The sequence below is a fragment of the Pelobates fuscus genome, chromosome 12 (genome assembly GCF_036172605.1).
Source record: "Pelobates fuscus isolate aPelFus1 chromosome 12, aPelFus1.pri, whole genome shotgun sequence".
NCBI classification, from domain to species: Eukaryota; Metazoa; Chordata; class Amphibia; order Anura; family Pelobatidae; genus Pelobates; species Pelobates fuscus.
Window position 1 is genome coordinate 44,789,991 of NC_086328.1, and position 18,924 is coordinate 44,808,914.

General features: G+C 46.2%; 1 protein-coding gene across 3 annotated transcripts in view; it reads right to left on the bottom strand.

The window, feature by feature from the left end:
• Positions 1-10,849, bottom strand: part of CYLD (CYLD lysine 63 deubiquitinase) — a 69,739-nt gene extending 58,890 nt beyond the window's left edge. For all 3 annotated transcript variants that reach the window (XM_063437990.1, XM_063437989.1, XM_063437988.1), the window contains exon 1: positions 10,568-10,849. The gene's annotated coding sequence lies outside the window, so the exon portion shown is untranslated. The remainder of the gene's footprint in view (positions 1-10,567) is intronic.
• Between the last annotated feature and the right edge of the window lie 8,075 nt (positions 10,850-18,924).

Consider the following 18,924-nt stretch of genomic DNA (forward strand, 5'->3'; position numbering starts at 1 on the left):
CTATGCCTGTGCCCATGAGAACGGCCTGCTATGCCTGTGCCCATGAGAACGGCCTGCTATGCCTGTGCCCATGAGAACGGCCTGCTATGCCTGTGCCCATGAGAACGGCCTGCTATGCCTGTGCCCATGAGAACGGCCTGCTATGCCTGTGCCCATGAGAACGGCCTGCTATGCCTGTGCCCATGAGAACGGCCTGCTATGCCTGTGCCCATGAGAACGGCCTGCTATGCCTGTGCCCATGAGAACGGCCTGCTATGCCTGTGCCCATGAGAACGGCCTGCTATGCCTGTGCCCATGAGAACGGCCTGCTATGCCTGTGCCCATGAGAACGGCCTGCTATGCCTGTGCCCATGAGAACGGCCTGCTATGCCTGTGCCCATGAGAACGGCCTGCTATGCCTGTGCCCATGAGAACGGCCTGCTATGCCTGTGCCCATGAGAACGGCCTGCTATGCCTGTGCCCATGAGAACGGCCTGCTATGCCTGTGCCCATATGAACGGCCTGCTATGCCTGTGCCCATGAGAACGGCCTGCTATGCCTGTGCCCATATGAACGGCCTGCTATGCCTGTGCCTATGAGAACGGCCTGCTATGCCTGTGCCTATGAGAACGGCCTGCTATGCCTGTGCCCATGAGAACGGCCTGCTATGCCTGTGCCCATGAGAACGGCCTGCTATGCCTGTGCCCATGAGAACGGCCTGCTATGCCTGTGCCCATGAGAACGGCCTGCTATGCCTGTGCCCATGAGAACGGCCTGCTATGCCTGTGCCCATGAGAACGGCCTGCTATGCCTGTGCCTATGAGAACGGCCTGCTATGCCTGTGCCTATGAGAACGGCCTGCTATGCCTGTGCCTATGAGAACGGCCTGCTATGCCTGTGCCTATGAGAACGGCCTGCTATGCCTGTGCCTATGAGAACGGCCTGCTATGCCTGTGCCTATGAGAACGGTGCTATGCCTGTGCCCATGAGAACGGCCTGCTATGCCTGTGCCCATGAGAACGGCCTGCTATGCCTGTGCCCATGAGAACGGCCTGCTATGCCTGTGCCCATGAGAACGGCCTGCTATGCCTGTGCCCATGAGAACGGCCTGCTATGCCTGTGCCCATGAGAACGGCCTGCTATGCCTGTGCCTATGAGAACGGCCTGCTATGCCTGTGCCTATGAGAACGGCCTGCTATGCCTGTGCCTATGAGAACGGCCTGCTATGCCTGTGCCTATGAGAACGGCCTGCTATGCCTGTGCCTATGAGAACGGCCTGCTATGCCTGTGCCTATGAGAACGGCCTGCTATGCCTGTGCCTATGAGAACGGTGCTATGCCTGTGCCTATGAGAACGGCCTGCTATGCCTGTGCCTATGAGAACGGCCTGCTATGCCTGTGCCCCATTTAATAGCCTGCTATGTCGGTGCCTACTTGAATAGCCGGCTGTGACTATTTGCTTGGCTAACCTTTCTGTGTCCATTCGTTTGGCCTGCTGGGCCTATGCCCTACTGACGGGCCTACACTATTGGTACCGAACCCCTTTTTGGCCGCAGGCCTGGGGTAATATCACTGAGGAAAACCCAGTGCACACCAGTGACCTGGAGATAGGCAGGTGTCCAGCAAACACCATTGCCATAGTGTTCAAGAGGACACCAGTATACGGCCATCTGAATAAGGTGGGAAGGGTGAAGGCCACGGTTCACTCCAAACCGGCGACGGCACATCTCCAAGGAGAACTTCGCACTGGCAGGGACCGGTACTCACTCCTACAGGAGAAAGCGGCTACTCTGTATCTGCCTCCCGGAGTCTTTATAGGTTCGATAGTTTTTTTCCTGCCTTAGGTTAGCCCCTGGCCCTGTCCAGTGGGATTTATTATTCTTACCTTTCGGCCTGCTGTTTACATTCTATCCGAGATAGAATGGGTGTATTTTCTCTTATCTACGTTATTGTTGCTTTTTTTGTTTTTTCATGACTTCCTTTTCCTATTCGCTCGGGTCGTCGTGAGGCCTGACCTGGCCTCCTCCGACCTCCCGGGCACTCGTGGATTGCGGAGAACGTCTCCAGCTTTCCTCGGACTACCAACGGTCTACCAGGACCGCGCGCGCACGGGATCCGGATAGTCGGTTGATAGTTTTCCATTCCTTGTTTCCCAGATTGCCCTCAGCCTTAGGCTGACATTTATAATTGGTGCGCCCTACAGTTTGGTCACCCTGAATCTCTAGGGACTCTAGTTTGCACCACGGGAGGGTGCGGCCCTCCATCATCTCGATCCGAGTATATTTATTTTCAGGAACAGAGGGCGAACCCTCTCATACGGAACCGGATACTGATTTGTTATTAGAGGGCCCAGCCCCTCACTCGTCCTCAACCAGATACTGGGCTGGATACAGAGGACAAGTTGGGTGGACCCATTCTCATAGGGAGAACCGGTCTCGGATGTAGACTCTGCTGTTGGTTACTAACGGGTGCGGCCCGCTCAGGCTGGCAGCCGGACGCTCACGGTATGCGATCACAGTAGTAGAGAGCGCGGCTCTCTCATACACTCGACGCTCTACAGTACGGCCATTTGTTCATCACACAGGCTTGTGCCTGTGCAAGACATTGATGACTACATAGAAGGGTGTCCCTCCTGCATTCAATTAGAGCTGACATCCACGCTACTGACTTTGTTCTAGAGGACTGCCTGGTCATGCAAGAATTACATGTTTAGACTAGATCCCTCTATTCTATCTCCTGTGATGGATCTACTGGATCCGGGCCGCGGTAAAACACGCGAGAAATACTCATAGGTATAACGGGGGGAGTCTCCCACTTATTTACACACACTCCTGGAGATGGTATGCTAACGGATGGTCCTCCGGTATTTTGAGAGTGCAGGTTTTTGGCATATTCTGCACCATATAATACAGAGTTTGCTTTCTGTTTTGGATATCCAGACCATTACGAGCAAACTGCGCAGACAGTTTCTTCCATGTCTAGATGTCAGGAGATACGGAGACCTCCATGGAGAAAACAGGCACTGCCTTGCTCGGGCAACAAGATTAAGGAAGGCCTATTACCCGGTCTGAAGGTTAAACCGTACGAATTGGTCACATGGTAAATCAGGAATCCCCGGTTGTCTTGTCTTCCCCGGTCTTTCCGATCTTGGGATAAGATGGCGTGACTGCCCCGTCTCCTCGGAGCGCATACCTGGTGAACATGGTTCGGAGATGGAGGACCCTTCGTCTATACTCTTTTCATCCCTCACGGGAGCCGTCTTTTTTAACCTCCTTTTCAACTACCGTCGAGGAGATCTACGAGACTTTACGGAGGTACCTGGTGTGCCCCGACTCCTACAGACATCTTTCACTCTTTGACGAGGGCATTGCTGGATGGAAATCTGCGTTCCGGTTGGCATTTCCCTTTTCTTTGAAGGTTTCCAGCATTCACTATTTCCAGAATAGTCGACCACCGTCCTTCCACACAAGTTCAGTTCGGAACCCGGAATGGACGTTCTTTGGAGTCTTTCTCTACTGCGTCCAAGGTTTACACAGTCCATTTGGAATCTTGGAATCACTTATAATACGGCTAGTTTGGCCACACTCTTGCCTGCATTATGAATTTATTCTCGGATGTGACATCTCACCGGGTAGGACTGGAAGGAACGAAAGATCCTCCTCGGTTTCGATTTTGGTAGTGGACTTGGGCACATTCCTTGAGATTGGAGATCTACCTGCAAGGCCACATCGCCGAATGTCCCTGGCACGATCGGAGGAACCGCCTTACGGATGAGTTGAGACATGGGGACAGTTTCTTCTCGCGTCCCCAAGTCCGAACTTGACCTTCGATATTACAACTACAGGAATGTGGCTGATAGGTCAGTTTGCCAGCTCATGGACCGGCTGCTAGGAAACAGGTCGCAACCACATACAATGGATTTACCAGAGGATGGTACTTTTTTCCGTAATTGAGATACTTCGTCGGCTGGCATTTTCTTTGATCCGTCTACTGTCAGTTATCGTACTTGGAATGTCCAATTAGGATTACTCTGATATTTCCTGGAATAGATACCAGCGACACAAACTGCGTTGGATTGGTGAATTGAGCGTTAAAACAGCAAATACGAAGCCTCCTGTCATGTTATAAAATTGTAGATTATGCTAGCTTTAGTGTACCTATAATCTTAATTTTATTAATGACAGGAGGCGAGTATTTCCCACCCATTCTTGTCCCTCCCTTGTTTAATGTTGTAGTTTAGATTATCAGGTACGTATGCAACTCTGTTTGTTGTCTCTGATACCTGTCGCTTGTTCCTTATGTCTGTGTTTCTTTTCATAAGTAGGGTTGGGATATCCTCATATTAAGGTTAATTTTGGTTGCTACATTGGGTACCTACATGTTTATTCTGAGTACATTTCATTGGATATTCAACCTGTTCGTTTCAGTTTTTTCTCTCGTTTCAGTTTACAGTCCATCAACACTATCTAGTTTGACGGTTACTCTCGGATGGTGGACATCGTTATATTCATCGTATCTAGGACTTTGTTTCTTCCCCATGATGTTCTCTGCCTTTTATTCTGTTTTGTCGCAGCTTGAAAGAGGAAATGATGCATGGGGAGGGGAGTTTTATAGTACCTAACTTTTTTCTGATTGGTTGTTTTTTCTGTGCTGCTGTGGAGTTCTAGTAAAGAGAGACTTAAGCAAATACTCGCCTCCTGTCATTAATACAATTAATATTATAGGTACACTAAAGCTAGCATAATCTACAATTGTCTAAATATTCCTGTGCATTTTTTATACAGTTTACTACAGCTCAGTGTTTTTTGTTTTTGTTAATTTATTCCAATAAGAAGATTTTAAGAAAACTGTGGAACGCACATACTTTGTTTTCTTCCTTAGAGTTCTTTTCACTACTAATGTCCTAGTTAAAACTTTGCAACTTTCTGTTGTGTCCACTGCAGATCTTACCACCCATATCACATTATCACCAAGAAAAGACTGCCTTGCAAGGGAGATTACCTGAACTACAGTTTTATATTAGCTCTCCAACTAACCATTTTTAGGACCAATAACCAGAGGAAAAAAAAAAAATTGCCATAAATTATCTAAAGAATGGCCCTTGAAGGGTTACTTCAACCATCATAACTTCCATTACATTGCATGGTAATGGGCGACCCATATTACAAAGGTTTACCCTCTAATTTAGGTCCCCACCAAACTCTAAAACTTCTCAACAGCAGAGTTAAAACATCCAATTAATGACGATATTTACACAGAAATATGCGCAGAATTATCATTAGCTAATGATGTCCTAGTGAAGCTGCAGGCTTACGGTTTTATACTGTTTATGCATACTCTCCCTTCAAGTTAGTGGTACCCACATTGGTCCTTCCTTACAAGTGCACTGTCTTGGCGTTATACTTGATTCTGGCCTCACATTCAGTCTGTTACCAAATCCTCTAGATTCCACTTTAAAAACATAGCCCGCATCCGCCCCTATCTTACGCAAGATGTTACTAAGGAGCTTGTCCATGCTCTAGTAACCTCTCACATGGGATTATTGTAACTCTCCTAATAAGTCTTCCCACAAGTCGTATTGCCCCGCTGCAGTCTGTAATGAATGCTGCAGCTAGACTGATTTTCCTCTCCTGTTGCTCCTTTCACACCTCTCCCCTCTGTCAGTCCATTGGCTTCTTGTATCCTATAGGACTCAATTCAAGGTACTAATCCACACCTATAAAGCACTGACCAATTCTAGCCCTTCCTATATCTCTTCACTGATCCGCAGGTATGCCCCTTCTTGGTCTCTCCACTCTGCCCATAATCTTCTCCTGTCCGCTGCTTGCACCCGTACGGCCAACTCACGCTTGCAGGACTTCTCGCGGGTGGCTCCTTTCCGTTGGAATAGCTTGCCTACAACGATCAAGCTCTCTCCTAGTCTTCAATCATTTAAAAAGTGCCTCAAAACCCATCTCTTTAGGAAAGTTTATGGCCTCCCAGAGTAACCTGTACCTCACATACGTGTCTCTTGCTCTCTCCTAAAGGGCAGCACTCAGTCTCTCCTTCACTTCTTCTTCACTCCATCTTGTTTTATGCCCCACCTCCTATAGACTAAACTCGTTTGAGCAGGATCCTCTTGAACCTATTGTTCCTGTAAATTTTTGTAATTGTCTCATTTATTGTTAAATCTCCCCCTTTGATAATATTGTAAAGCGCTACGGAATATGCTGGCTCTATATAAATACCAGTTATAGGGGGCGGGGCCTGACCGATGAGCTGAGAGGACGCTAACCTGTACAGCTCCTGCTCCACAGCGTGAATTAAGCGGATTTCAGCCACAAAAGTGGGACCTAAACAGTTCAAAAAAGCAACCAGGCAGGAGGTGACAAAGAGAGGCTCACAATGATGCCACACAAGCGACACTACCGGCAGAAATCCCCTGTACCTCCGGCGGGGCTTACACGCTTCGTTGGCGGGTGGAAGGCAGCTGCTCCCCGCTGACATTCATGGCTAGAAAACGGTTACAAGACCAACCCCCGGACCGGTGGGGGTCATCCCGGTCCGTCATATGGAGACCCCAGTGAAACCCGGGGAGAGTGATGCAGCGACGCAGTGGAACGAATCAAGCAGCAGCACTGCAAAATGGCAGAGACAGCATGCTCATTTGGCTCTCGAAGCAGGAAGTCTGAGGTGGAGTGCCGGCTAGACAAGACCTTCCAAGCTTTCTGGGAGGAGCTGGAGGCTCTTCTGCACCCCACAACCTCTGAAACCCCACCGCGCACTCCCCCTAGCAGACCTAAACAGAAGACCGCAAAGACACCACTAACACCGGTTCGCTCGGGAGGATGGAAACAGTGGGAAACCATCCTGAGGCAGGCGACCAGGGATCCTTTAAGAGGCAGCAAGCGCAGGATGGCAGTCCCCAGGAGCCTGTAAGTATTCATGCTGACTCACACAAGTCCACCCTCCCACCAACCAGGCACCGAGGGTTTGTATCCACATGGACTGACATACACGAGCTGCTGCCCGTCGGGGCATGTCTGTACACTGCCCACAAAAGGCATAGGCTAATCGGTAACTTAGAAGAGGGACTTACCCTGGCAAAGTGCACCCGCATCGCCAGCTTCATGAACACTGTTGAGACAATTGCTCTAGTTTGCAGCTCACTCCGATATGATCTACTTTAGAGTGCAGGACTGTTTCCCTACTGTCTGTTCAAACCCCCTGGACCACCTGATACTGCCTCTCACTACATAGGCTTCAATGGGCCTCCTGCGGTCTATTATACCAACGGTCCCTAGCTATATGACCTTGCCTGACTAATGTATTCATGTTGATGTGTGAAACCCAGTAGACCTGCTAAGCATGTTTATTCCTAGCATCTATACTGAGTTTCTATGCTTGAACCTAGCTACCTATCCTCTACATCAGGCATTGGCAACCTTCGCCACTTCAGATGTTTTGGACTACACCTCCCATGATGCTTTGCCAGCATTACGGGTGTAAGAGCATTATGGGGGATGTAGTCCAAAACATCTGGAGTGCCGAAGGTTGTCTATCCCTGCTCTACATCATACTCTTTACTTATATCACTATACCTATATTATAAAATTGTGCGTGGGTTCTAAGTTACCCCAAATGTATAGTGTGACAATAAGTCTGAGGACTGCCGTTGGGGTACCTCATGCCTGCTTCTAATATCCTTATGCACTGCAAAAATATAAAAAATAAAAAATACCAGTAATAAATAATAACAAATCCAAAAGAAAATTTGTAATTGCTATATTATAAAACATTTGCTGCAAATCTGATTAACATAATTGAGCCTATTTATACTAATATAGCTAGTACTTTAAATAAATAAAATGTTTTCAGTGATATGAAATAATATTGACACAAAATGCCAAACATTGTGGCAAAACCGTTCAGGGCAATTATTAAAAACCAACAGACACATACAGAGATGCACATGAAGATTACTAAAAATGTTTCACTGAACAAATTAAATAGGATTTCTCACATTATGTATCCCATCTTCCCACAGAGCATTGATGGCTAACAGTTATCACCATTATTATTATTATCATTTACAGCTCCAACTTATTTTGCAGCACTTTACAATATTATAAAGGGGGATTATACATACTGGTTAACCAGTTCATCTCTTTGAACTGGTAATATATAGTGCCTTGCATCCCTTGGCACTGTGCCTCCAATTAACCATATTGGAGCAGTTTAACAGTGGATGAGGGTCCCTGGCTTCCAATCGTCTGCCTCCAATGTGGCTAAGATATTACACACTTCCTTGTAACCATACCAATTCTACCTTCAAAAGGTACTGTGGAAGGCTCAATGTGGTCAGCTAAAACTCAGCCAATCACAGCGGCCCATTACTGCTCAGGCTAAAGTTTCCTCGTTAACCCAAACAGCACAGACGGAATAGGTTGTTAGGGACTCTTGTTTAGCATTAAATCATTTAACATATTTTAATGCTGAATTAAAGGACAGTGCCAGGGCACTCCAGACACTATAACCACTTAAATGAGATGAAACCATTTGGTGCCTACCATGCACCAGTAACAAAAAAATAAACTATACAAGTTTTGACAAAAACCAAGAGGTTGATGAGGACGCATACAATCTAGAGGTGTAATCACAAAACACAGAAGGATTTATTTGCTAAAGTGAGAATTTAAGGTGCATTTCAAACACCTGAACAGGAATAATTTGGCTTTTTTAAATTTACACTTTTGTAAACAACCCTGTCAAATTAATTTGCATGTCAAAATTGATACAAAAATAAGTTATATGATGCATGCATTTATTACTGAATTTCAGCAAAGTAGTAAACGTTGAGACTAGAACAGCCAAACTCTGTATATAGCCAGGTTGAAGATATTTTTACAAAAGCGATATTTAGATTCAATTTTGCCATTCAGATTACATTTTTTATACCTTTAATGGATAACCCGGTTTATCAGGAAACACAATTGCAAATGTGTTTCACACAATAACATGTTAAAAAAAAAAAAAAAAAAAAAAAAAAAAGTCAGTGTTTACAGAATAACAGTTTCCTCAAAATATTCAGCTGGCTGAGCACTGCAGCTATCATGGATGAGAATTCACCATTAAAATGATTATTTAGCTGTATGTAGCATTCATGAGTGAAATCAATTCAATAATTAAAAGGAACTAACAATTACATTTCCCTCCTACTGCTAAAAAAAAAAAAAAAAAAAAAAGAAGAAGAATAGCACTTTTTCTATATTGCTCATCAGTGTACAGCTCAAACAAATATGAAAATGGCAGCCCTACATGGGTAACATAGAAACAATATGCAAACAACTATCAATACTCAAAGGTTGGCATTGCTATAGATCACAGGTGCCCAAAATGTAGATCCCCAGATGTTGTAGAACAAAACTCCCATGATGCTTTGCATGTTTTTAGAATGCCAAAGCATCATGGAAGCTGTAGTTTTTAAACATCTGGGGGAATCTATCATTTGGGCACCGCTGCTCTAGATAGAGCTACTTATACATTATGGTTGAGGTAATCTTTGACAACATCTTCTGTAATCATAATTCATTACTGAAAATAATCCATCATGTATACATCCCTCTATAAAGAAACTTAATATACATTATTGGAGGACAAAAGCTAACCACACAGCTATTGTATAGATGCAATTTCCATGATCCTTTGCCAGTCAGTTTAAGGTTGGCAAAGCATCACAGGAGTTGTAGTTCTAGAATAGCTTGGGTCTACTCTTTGGACCCCTACTCTAGATAGAGCTACATATGCACTGAGGGAGAAGTACTCTTTGGGTACCATCTTCTGTCATCATAATCCATTACTGAAACTAATGTAGTCCATCATGTATACATCCCTCTTCAAAGAAACATAATATACATTATTGGAGGACAAAATGTAACCCCACAGGTGTTGTATGAATGCAATTCCCATGATCATTTGCCAAGCAGTCAGTTTAAGGTTGGCAAAGCATCACAGGAGTTATAGTTCTAGAACAGCTTGGGTCTACCTTGTGGGCCCCTACTCTAGATAGAGCTACATTTGCATATATGAGGGAGAAGTACTCTTGGGTACCATCTTCTGTCATCACAATTCCTTACTGAAAATAATGTAGCCCAGCATGGATGTACACACTCCTCTTCACAGCAATACACAATATGCTACTAAACATTATGGGAGGACAAAAAGCTAACCCCACAGGTGTTGAATCAATGCAATTCCCATGATCCTTTGCCAAGCAGTCAGGTTCAGTTTGGCAAAGCATCACATGAGTTGTAGTTCTAGAATAGCTTGGGTCTACCCTTTGGATAACAAATTATTTGTCATCACAATTCATTACAGAAAATAATGTAGCCCAGCATGGATGTATGTACACATTCCTCTTCACAGAAATACATCATATGCTACACAGGTGGTGTATAAATGCAATTCCCATGATGCTTTGCCAAGTAGTCAGGTTCAGGTTAGCAATGCATCACGGGAGTTGTAGTTCTATAACAGCTAGGGGGGTTTTACCTTTTGGCCACCCCCTACTATGCATGCATATAAGGAAAGATGAAATACCATGGTCTTACCTCGATGAATAGGGCATGCTGTTACGCTGGACACTTGTCAGAAAGCCCCTGCAAGTCAGCCTCAGACAGTCACCCTGTATAACGCGGTGCTGGAACAATAAACAAGGTGGATCACATATATATCACATGGGTTGCTCATACTACACCCCTCATGGCAATAACACCTCGCGGGTACGGAGCTCTGAATCCATAATGAATCTGTTTCTATAAATAAAAACGACTACCTCATATTTACAACACTACAGCTCGCTCAGTGACAACCTAACCTTCGAGCTGGCTCGGACCCGCCCCCTAGTTCCGCCTACGCACGGCGGCTCTGCTCCACCCACCTCGCGCCGTGCTGGCTCTGATTGGATAGCATGCCTGTCAGTCACGCGTTCCTCCTCCTTGATGGGAATTTCCCCGACTCGAATGAATGTTAGGTAGAGAGGCGTGGTGGGCGGGATAAAGCGGTGGTGTTGTCGTGCGCGGCGATTGGCGGAGCGCTCTGCTGCATTGCGCGCTGATTGGCTGACAGCGTTGTCAGTTTTGGAGCTGTCAGTCAGTTTGTCTGTTAGGAGTTGCAATATGTGCGACTTTGATACATACTGGAATAATCTATGGATACACTTCTCATAGCTGCCAAGTGTCCCTATTCAGGAGGGACAGGCCCTATTTTTAGCCAATATCACTATGTCCCTCTTCTCCATCCTAATGTCACTATTTTCTAGAAGCTACATAGTGTTGGAGTGTCTGAGTACATAACATAGCTCAATCAGTGTCAAAGTAATTATTATTAATATTATTATTATTTATATAGCGCCATCACATTCCGTAGCGCTGTACATTGGGTGGACTAACAGACATGTAATTTTAACCAGACAATTGGACGTACAGGAACAGAGAGGTGGAGGGCCCTGCTCAATGAGCTTACATTCTAGAGGGAGTGGGGTATAGTGACACAAAGGGTAAAAGTAGGGGTACGAAGTAGGTTGTTAGAAAATAATTCATTGAGGGCTTAGTCGGTCATTTTTGACAGTTCCAGGAGAGGAGTCATGGGGTTGGGGGATAAAAACCTGCTTACAGTTTAGTTGATATGCTTTCTTGAAGAAGTGAGTTTTCAATGATTTTTTGAATGAGTGGAGACTGTGTGAAAGTCTTACGGAGAAGGGAAGGGCGTTCCACAGGAACAGTGCAGCCCTGGATAAATCTTGGAGGCGAGCATCAGAGGTAGGAGTATGGACAGAGGATAGACGTAGGTCTTTGGCAGAGCGTAGGGGCCTTGGCGGTACATACTTGTGTATTAGGGAGGATAGGTAGGTTGGAGCAGCATTATGTAGGGTCTTGTAAGCAAGCACCAGAATTTTAAATTGAGCTCTATGTTTAACTGGAAGCCAGTGCAGGGACTGACAGAGCAGGGAGGCGTGGGAGGTGCGAGCGGATAGGAAAATGAGCCTCGCCGCTGCATTCATTATAGATTGCAGCGGTGCAATTTGGGAACATGTAAGACCACTGAGAAGGGTATTGCAGAAGTCAAGGTGAGAGAGAACAAGAGCATGGACCAGCTTTAGCCGCATCTGGGGTTAAATAGGGGCGAATGCGCGCTATGTTTTTGAGATGGAGGCGACAGGATTTGGTGATTGATTGGATATGAGGGGTGAAGGAGAGGTTGGAGTCAAAAAGAAAACCCAGGCAGCGAGCCTGCGAAGTAGAGGTGATGGTAGCGCCGTTGACTTGGAGGGAGACAGACACAGGAGTGGTGACACTTGAGGGAGGAAAGACCAGAAGTTCTGTTTTGGACAGGTTGAGTTTAAGGAAGTGAGCAGCAATCCAGTTGGAGATCGAAGAGAGGCAGTCAGAGACACGAGTCAAGATGGGTGGAGAGAGATCAGGAGAGGACAGGTAGATTTGTGTGTCATCTGCATAGAAATGATAACGGAAGCCAAAGGAGCTGATGAGTTTACCAAGGGAGGCAGTGTAGATAGAGAACAGTAGGGGACCAAGGACAGAACCTTGGGGGACGCCGACAGAGAGTGGTTGGGGGGGGAGACAGAGTCAGAGAAAGAAACACTGAAAGAGTGCTGGGAGAGGTAGGAGGAGCACCAGGAGAGAGCAGTATCCCGTAGACCAAAATTACGGAGAATGCAGAGAAGCTGTTGATGATCAACAGTGTCAATGGCGGCAGAAAGATCAAGGAGAATTAGGATAGAGTAATGGCCGAGAGATTTAGCAGCGATTAAATCGTTGGATATTTTGGTCGCAGCCGTTTCGACAGAATGACCAGCGTGGAATCCAGACTGAAGGCGGTCAAGCAGAGAGTTGGATTTGAGAAAGTCAGTCAGTCTTATGTACACAACTGTCTCGAGGATCTTGGACGCAAATGGCAGTAGCGAAAGTTGGATGGGGAGCTGGGGTCAAGGCTGGGCTTTTTCAGAATTGGGGTTACAGTTGCATGTTTGAAGGGAGAGGGAAATGTGCCAGAGGAAAGGGAGAGATTGAAGATTTTAGTGAGAGGAAGAGCAAGAGAGGGAGACAAAATGCGGATGAGATGCGAGGGAATAGGATCGAGGGAACAGGTGGTGGGGCGGGAGGACCGGAGCAGAGCACAAACCTCTTCTGCTGTAGCAGGTGCGAATGAGTGTAGAATGGTGGAGGGACTGGGGTTGGTTTATGTATTGGTAGGGGAAGGAGAGAAATTAGCGATCTCTTCTCTGATAGAGATCTTCTCAGTGAAGTGAGATGCAAAGTTTGTGGCGGACAAGGTGGTAGAAGGAGGGGGAGTAAAATGGCGAAGAAGAGCATCAAAAGTGTGAAATAGGTGTTTGGGTTGATGGGACAGTGTACTTATGAGGGTGTTAAAGTAGTATACTTTTGCAGCGGAGAGAGCCAGGCTGTCTTTAAATTACATTACATGAGTTAAAAAATGTGTTTAAATAAAAACATTGTTCTAAATGACATTTAAGTTGCATACATTTTTATTAGTGGACTTGTGGACAACTATATTTCAGCTGCAATAAATTTATGAAATGCCTGTAAATCCATAAATGAGCGAATCGCTTAATTCAGACTTAACTAACAAATCAATTGGTCAATAGTTTAAAAGAACACTGTAGCATTAGGAATATATATCTATATTCCTAACACTACTGCCATGATGCCCTTTATCAATTATTTCTCCTACCCCCATGTATGAAAATAAAATAAATTAAATTAAAGGATCATTATAAGGTCAGGAACACAAACATGTATGCCTGACCCTATAGTATTAAAACCACCATCTAGCCCCACTGGCCCCCTCACCACCCTAAATATAGTAAAATCTTACCTTTATTCCAGTCTGCTGCTGGCTCTGCCCCTGATCTGCCTGCTTGGCTGACATATTCAGAAGTGATGTTCTGAGCCAATCACAATGCTTTTTCATAAGAAAGCATTGGATTGACTGAGACTGTCAAGGAGGCAGATCTAGGGGCAGAGCCAGCACAATACAAACACAGCCATGGCCGATCAGCATCTCTTCATCAATGCATCTCAATGAGAAAAGTTCAGTAGCTCCATGCAGAGGGTGGATACACTGAATGGCAGTGCAGCATTCCCCAGGACGCACCTCTTATGAGGAAGCACCATCTCAGAAGTGGCTAGTGGAGGTATCCCTAGGCTATAATGTAAACACTGCATTTTCTTTCAAAAGACAGTGTTTACTGAAGAGAATGATTCTACTCACCAGAACAAATGCAATAAGCTGTAGTTGTTCTGGTGACTATAGTCTCCTTTTAAATCAAATACCTTACCTTATTCTCCAGCACCGAGTCTTCCTCAACCTCCTCCTTGGGTTGCGTCATCCCAATGGTCCTCATAGAGGTGCACTGGAAAACATAGGTGCATGTGCGACTATCGCCACAGTGTGTGCCTACAATTCTTCCATCATTGTATTGAATTATACTTTATGGCTGACTGTCACAGCACTGCGCATGTGAATGCAATCTCACAGTATGTTATGGTATGAGAGCAAGGAAGTAAGATTCTATACCTCATTTCTTTTTAAGGTTTGGGTTCTACATGGTAGGGTCCGTGATTGCTGTGACACTTACAATGTACAGTCAATGGTCCAGCTCTATTACCCTAATTTCCAAAAGTGACACTCCACTGCCCATAAAAATAAATACATAAATAAACATCATTGATATATCTTCCATGAAAACACTTATGCATGTAATTATGCATTTTTTCATTCATTTTTTTCATTGGAGTCAGAGGCGTAACTAGAAACCACAGTGCCCCCAGTGCGAAAACTGCCCTGGGCCCCTCCTATACGTTGCCCCTCCCCCCCACACACATGCAGATAAACAGATACACATACATACACACACGAAGAAACACACACATATACAGAGACACACACATATACACACACATACACACACACACACACATACGTACAAATAAACATAGACATACATGCACACCCACATACAGATAAACGCAGAGACATACATACATACACAGACACACACACATACAAACACACAAACATACACACACAGACATACACACACAGAGACACATATACAGAGAAACATTCAGACACACATACACAAATACACACATACATACAAACAAACACACACACACACATATACAAAATGTTTTAGTCACCCTCCTGTTTCCTACCTTTTAGGTGCAGGAGGGTGACTTCCCTGTGGTCCAGTGGTGGCTCAGACTGATGGGAGTCAGAGTTCCCACTCTGACTACCTCCTCTCCCTCCACCCGCGCGGCTCCCGGTGGTCACTGGGAGGAAGTGACCAGGGCAGCGTTTGATGTAATCTCAGGGAACATTTCATCTCAGTTAAAGCGCCACAGCGCTGACCGGGCACCCGGAAATTAATTTCCATCGGGTGGCCCTAAGAGCATGGGCCACCTGATGGGGGCCTTCAATGCGGCCCTAGCGGTTCTACCAGCAAACTGACATACACAAACATAATGACTAAAGCAAACTGACACACAGCGAGGTCCCATTAACTCTCATATCAACTTGCTGATGTTTCATGCATCTTTAGTGGACCTGGCTGCCTGGCGGCAGATCAATCTCTCTGTCTCGGCCCCACTACATGCTATGCTCCCACCCACTTGTCCTCATGTACAGGTAAAGGGGCGGGAGCGAGCAAATAAGGCACCTTTGTATTGCCGCCGCAGTGGATATCTGGAGGGGGGCCTGGCTAAGCGGGCTGAGATGGATACCAGACCGATGTTCTACCAGGCGCTTGTCAGCAGCAATGTAAGTGCTCCCTGGAACCCGGTAGCATGGCCAGCAGCAACCTCTCAATAATAATTTGGCTTGATTGAAGGGCTGCTAAACGAGCAGTAAAGGCATTGCCAGCGCCCCCCACCCCCCCCCCTTAAGCAGCTCCCTAGGCGGCGGCCTAGTTGGCCTATAGGAAGCGCCGGCCCTGCACTGAGCTAACCAAACCAGGAAATAAAATGATCTGTTGTCTGATTGACAGCCAGGAGGGTGTAACAAGGTGAATTTATAAAAGTTCCAACTTTCATAGAAATCTGCACTTTGTGTGAAATGAAGTGCTTTAAGGATTAGTAATTTGTCATATATGGCTCTTTGGTTCTGTTTCCTTCAAAACATTTTGATGAGTCAAATACTTTGAAAACAATAGAGCCATACATAGTTCTATTCCTATTTATTTGGGAATACACTAGCACTGGCTGTTAACTTTTGGCCTGAGGACAATAAACAAATGGGCTTTTTCTTTGTGCACAAAACTGTTCAGATAGTTAAATAGATAGATGGATAGATAGATAGATAGACAGAGAGACAGAGAGACAGAGGTGCGTTAATATCCCAATCAACATCCCCAACTGCTTCACAACTGCTCTCTGTAACCTCCTCCTTTGGCCTCATGCAATGTTATCACATAACAGGAGGCTTCCTATTTTGCATGTATGTACGTAGTGGGGAATTACGATACCACATAACATAGATAACCCAATAAAACCCCCCCAGTAACGACAGACAACTTAGTATGGATGAACAGGCCACAGCATTTATTAAAACATAAGTAAATTACTGCATAACTTTATTTATTAAACTCTTCTTTCTGTTAGAAATAAATAAATAATCATAAATTAACATATATACATATAATAACAACAACGTGCTATGCAGCGACCCAACCGTCCTTGCCAATAAACATCCAGTGGTTCCTAATCACCACTTCCTCTCACCTCCCCCCTCGTCATAAAAATCCTTCCAATGCCCGCCATCAGCCGACCTTATCCACGCTCGATGCAGGGCCGGACTGGCCCATCGGGATACCGGGAAATTTCCCGGTGGGCCGCGGCACCTGGGGGCTGCAGAGGTATGTGCCACCGGGTGGCCGGTCCGGTGGCACACTCAGAGGGGGCCGGCCGCTTTCCACGCTGGTGCCGCCGGGCCGGGTGGCAGCCTCGCCGGTCCGACGGCACTTCTAATGCTGAGGACGGAAGGAGGAGGAGAAGGAGGGAGGAGCATGTCTCTGTACCATGCTCGGGAACTGCGAGGGAGCATGGTACAGAGACATGCTCCTCCCTCCTCCTCCTCCTCCTTCCGTCCTCAGCATTAGAAGTGCCCGGCGGCACCAGCGTGGAAAGCGGCCGGCCCCCTCTGACTCCTCTCAGGTAAATGGAGGAGAGGAGGGGATGTGGGGGGGGATAATATAGAGACAAAAAAGGGGGGGGAATATAGAGACACAAAAGGGGGGAATAATATAGAGACAAAAAAGGGGGGATATAGAGACACAAAAGGGGGGGATAATATAGAGACACAAAAGGGGGGGACTATAGAGACACAAAAGGGGGGATAATATAGAGACACAAAAGGGGGGGGAAATATAGAGACACAAAAGGGGAGGGATAATATAGAGACAAAAAAGGGGGGATAATATAGAGACACAAAAGGGGGGGATAATATAGAGACACAAAAGGGGGGACTATAGAGACACAAAAGGGGGGGATAATATAGAGACACAAAAGGGGGGATAATATAGAGACACAAAAGGGGGGGACTATAGAGACACAAAAGGGGGGGATAATATAGAGACACAAAAGGGGGGGAAATATAGAGACAAAAAAGGGGGGGAAATATAGAGACAAAAAAGGGGGGATAATATAGAGACACAAAAGGGGGGGGAATATAGAGACACAAAAGGGGGGGATATAGAGATACAAGGGGGGAATATAGAGACACAAGGGGAGGGGGAAAACAAAACAGAGATAGGAAAGAAAGAGACAGTGGGAGAATAGAGAGAGACAGAGGGGGAGGGAGAGTGAGACACAAGGGGAGAAAGAGGGGGATAGAGAGATAGTAGAGAGGGAGAGAGAGACAGGGAGAAGGGGGGAAAAGAGACAAAGGGGAAGAGAGATATACACAAAGGGAGGGAGAGTGAGACAAGGGGAGAAAGAGGGGGATAGAGAGATGGTAGAGAGAGAATGGGAAAAGGAGGGAAAAGAGACAGAGCGGAAGAGAGATACACAAGGGGAGGGGGAGAAAGAGGCAGAGGGGGAAGAGAGTGAATGGGAAGGAGAGGGGTGACATGGACACAGGAGCAGTGAGGGGGAGAAATAAATATATATATATATATATATATATATATATATATGACTGGTGGATCCAGGGGGGGCAACGGGCAATTGCCCTTTCCCCCCCAGATGCTCTCCCCTGCTGGCCAATGCAAGGCTGGCACTGTCCAAGCACCATGTGCCTTCACGAACCGGAGGTGAGATCCGAGAAATCCCTCCCTGTTCTGGAGGCACCATGCAGGCAGCCAGCAGGAGAGGGAGGAAGAGAGGACCCGGGAGCTCAGCCTGCAGCTCCTCCGGGTCCTTCTTGCGCGAGTACAGAACGTTGCCGCGGTTACAGTGGTAACGCTCCAGCTCTCGCGAGAGTGAACTCTAGCGCTGGAGCTACGGGCTAGAGTTCACTCTCACCACTGCGACCTCTAGCCCCATACACACACCCAGACCCCCCCACACACATTGCCCCCCACACACACACAGCCCCACACACCAAACCTTTCACACAAACTGCACCCCTCACACATTGCACCACTGCTCCTGTACCCTACTACAGCCCCATATCCCAGCAGACCTCAGGTAAGTTGTCAAACTGTTCTTAAACGGTTTGACTACTTACTCTGGGAGCGGGTCCCGGCACTCCTGGCACCATAACCACTACACAGAGCAGTAGTGGTTATTGTGCATGGATTATTTCTTTAAATCTATAAGTGCCCCTCCCGAGATCAGGCTCTGGATCCGCCACTGGTGTGTGCGTGTGTATATATATCATGTATATTTATGTGTGTATTAGTTATATATATATAATTATGCCTATTATA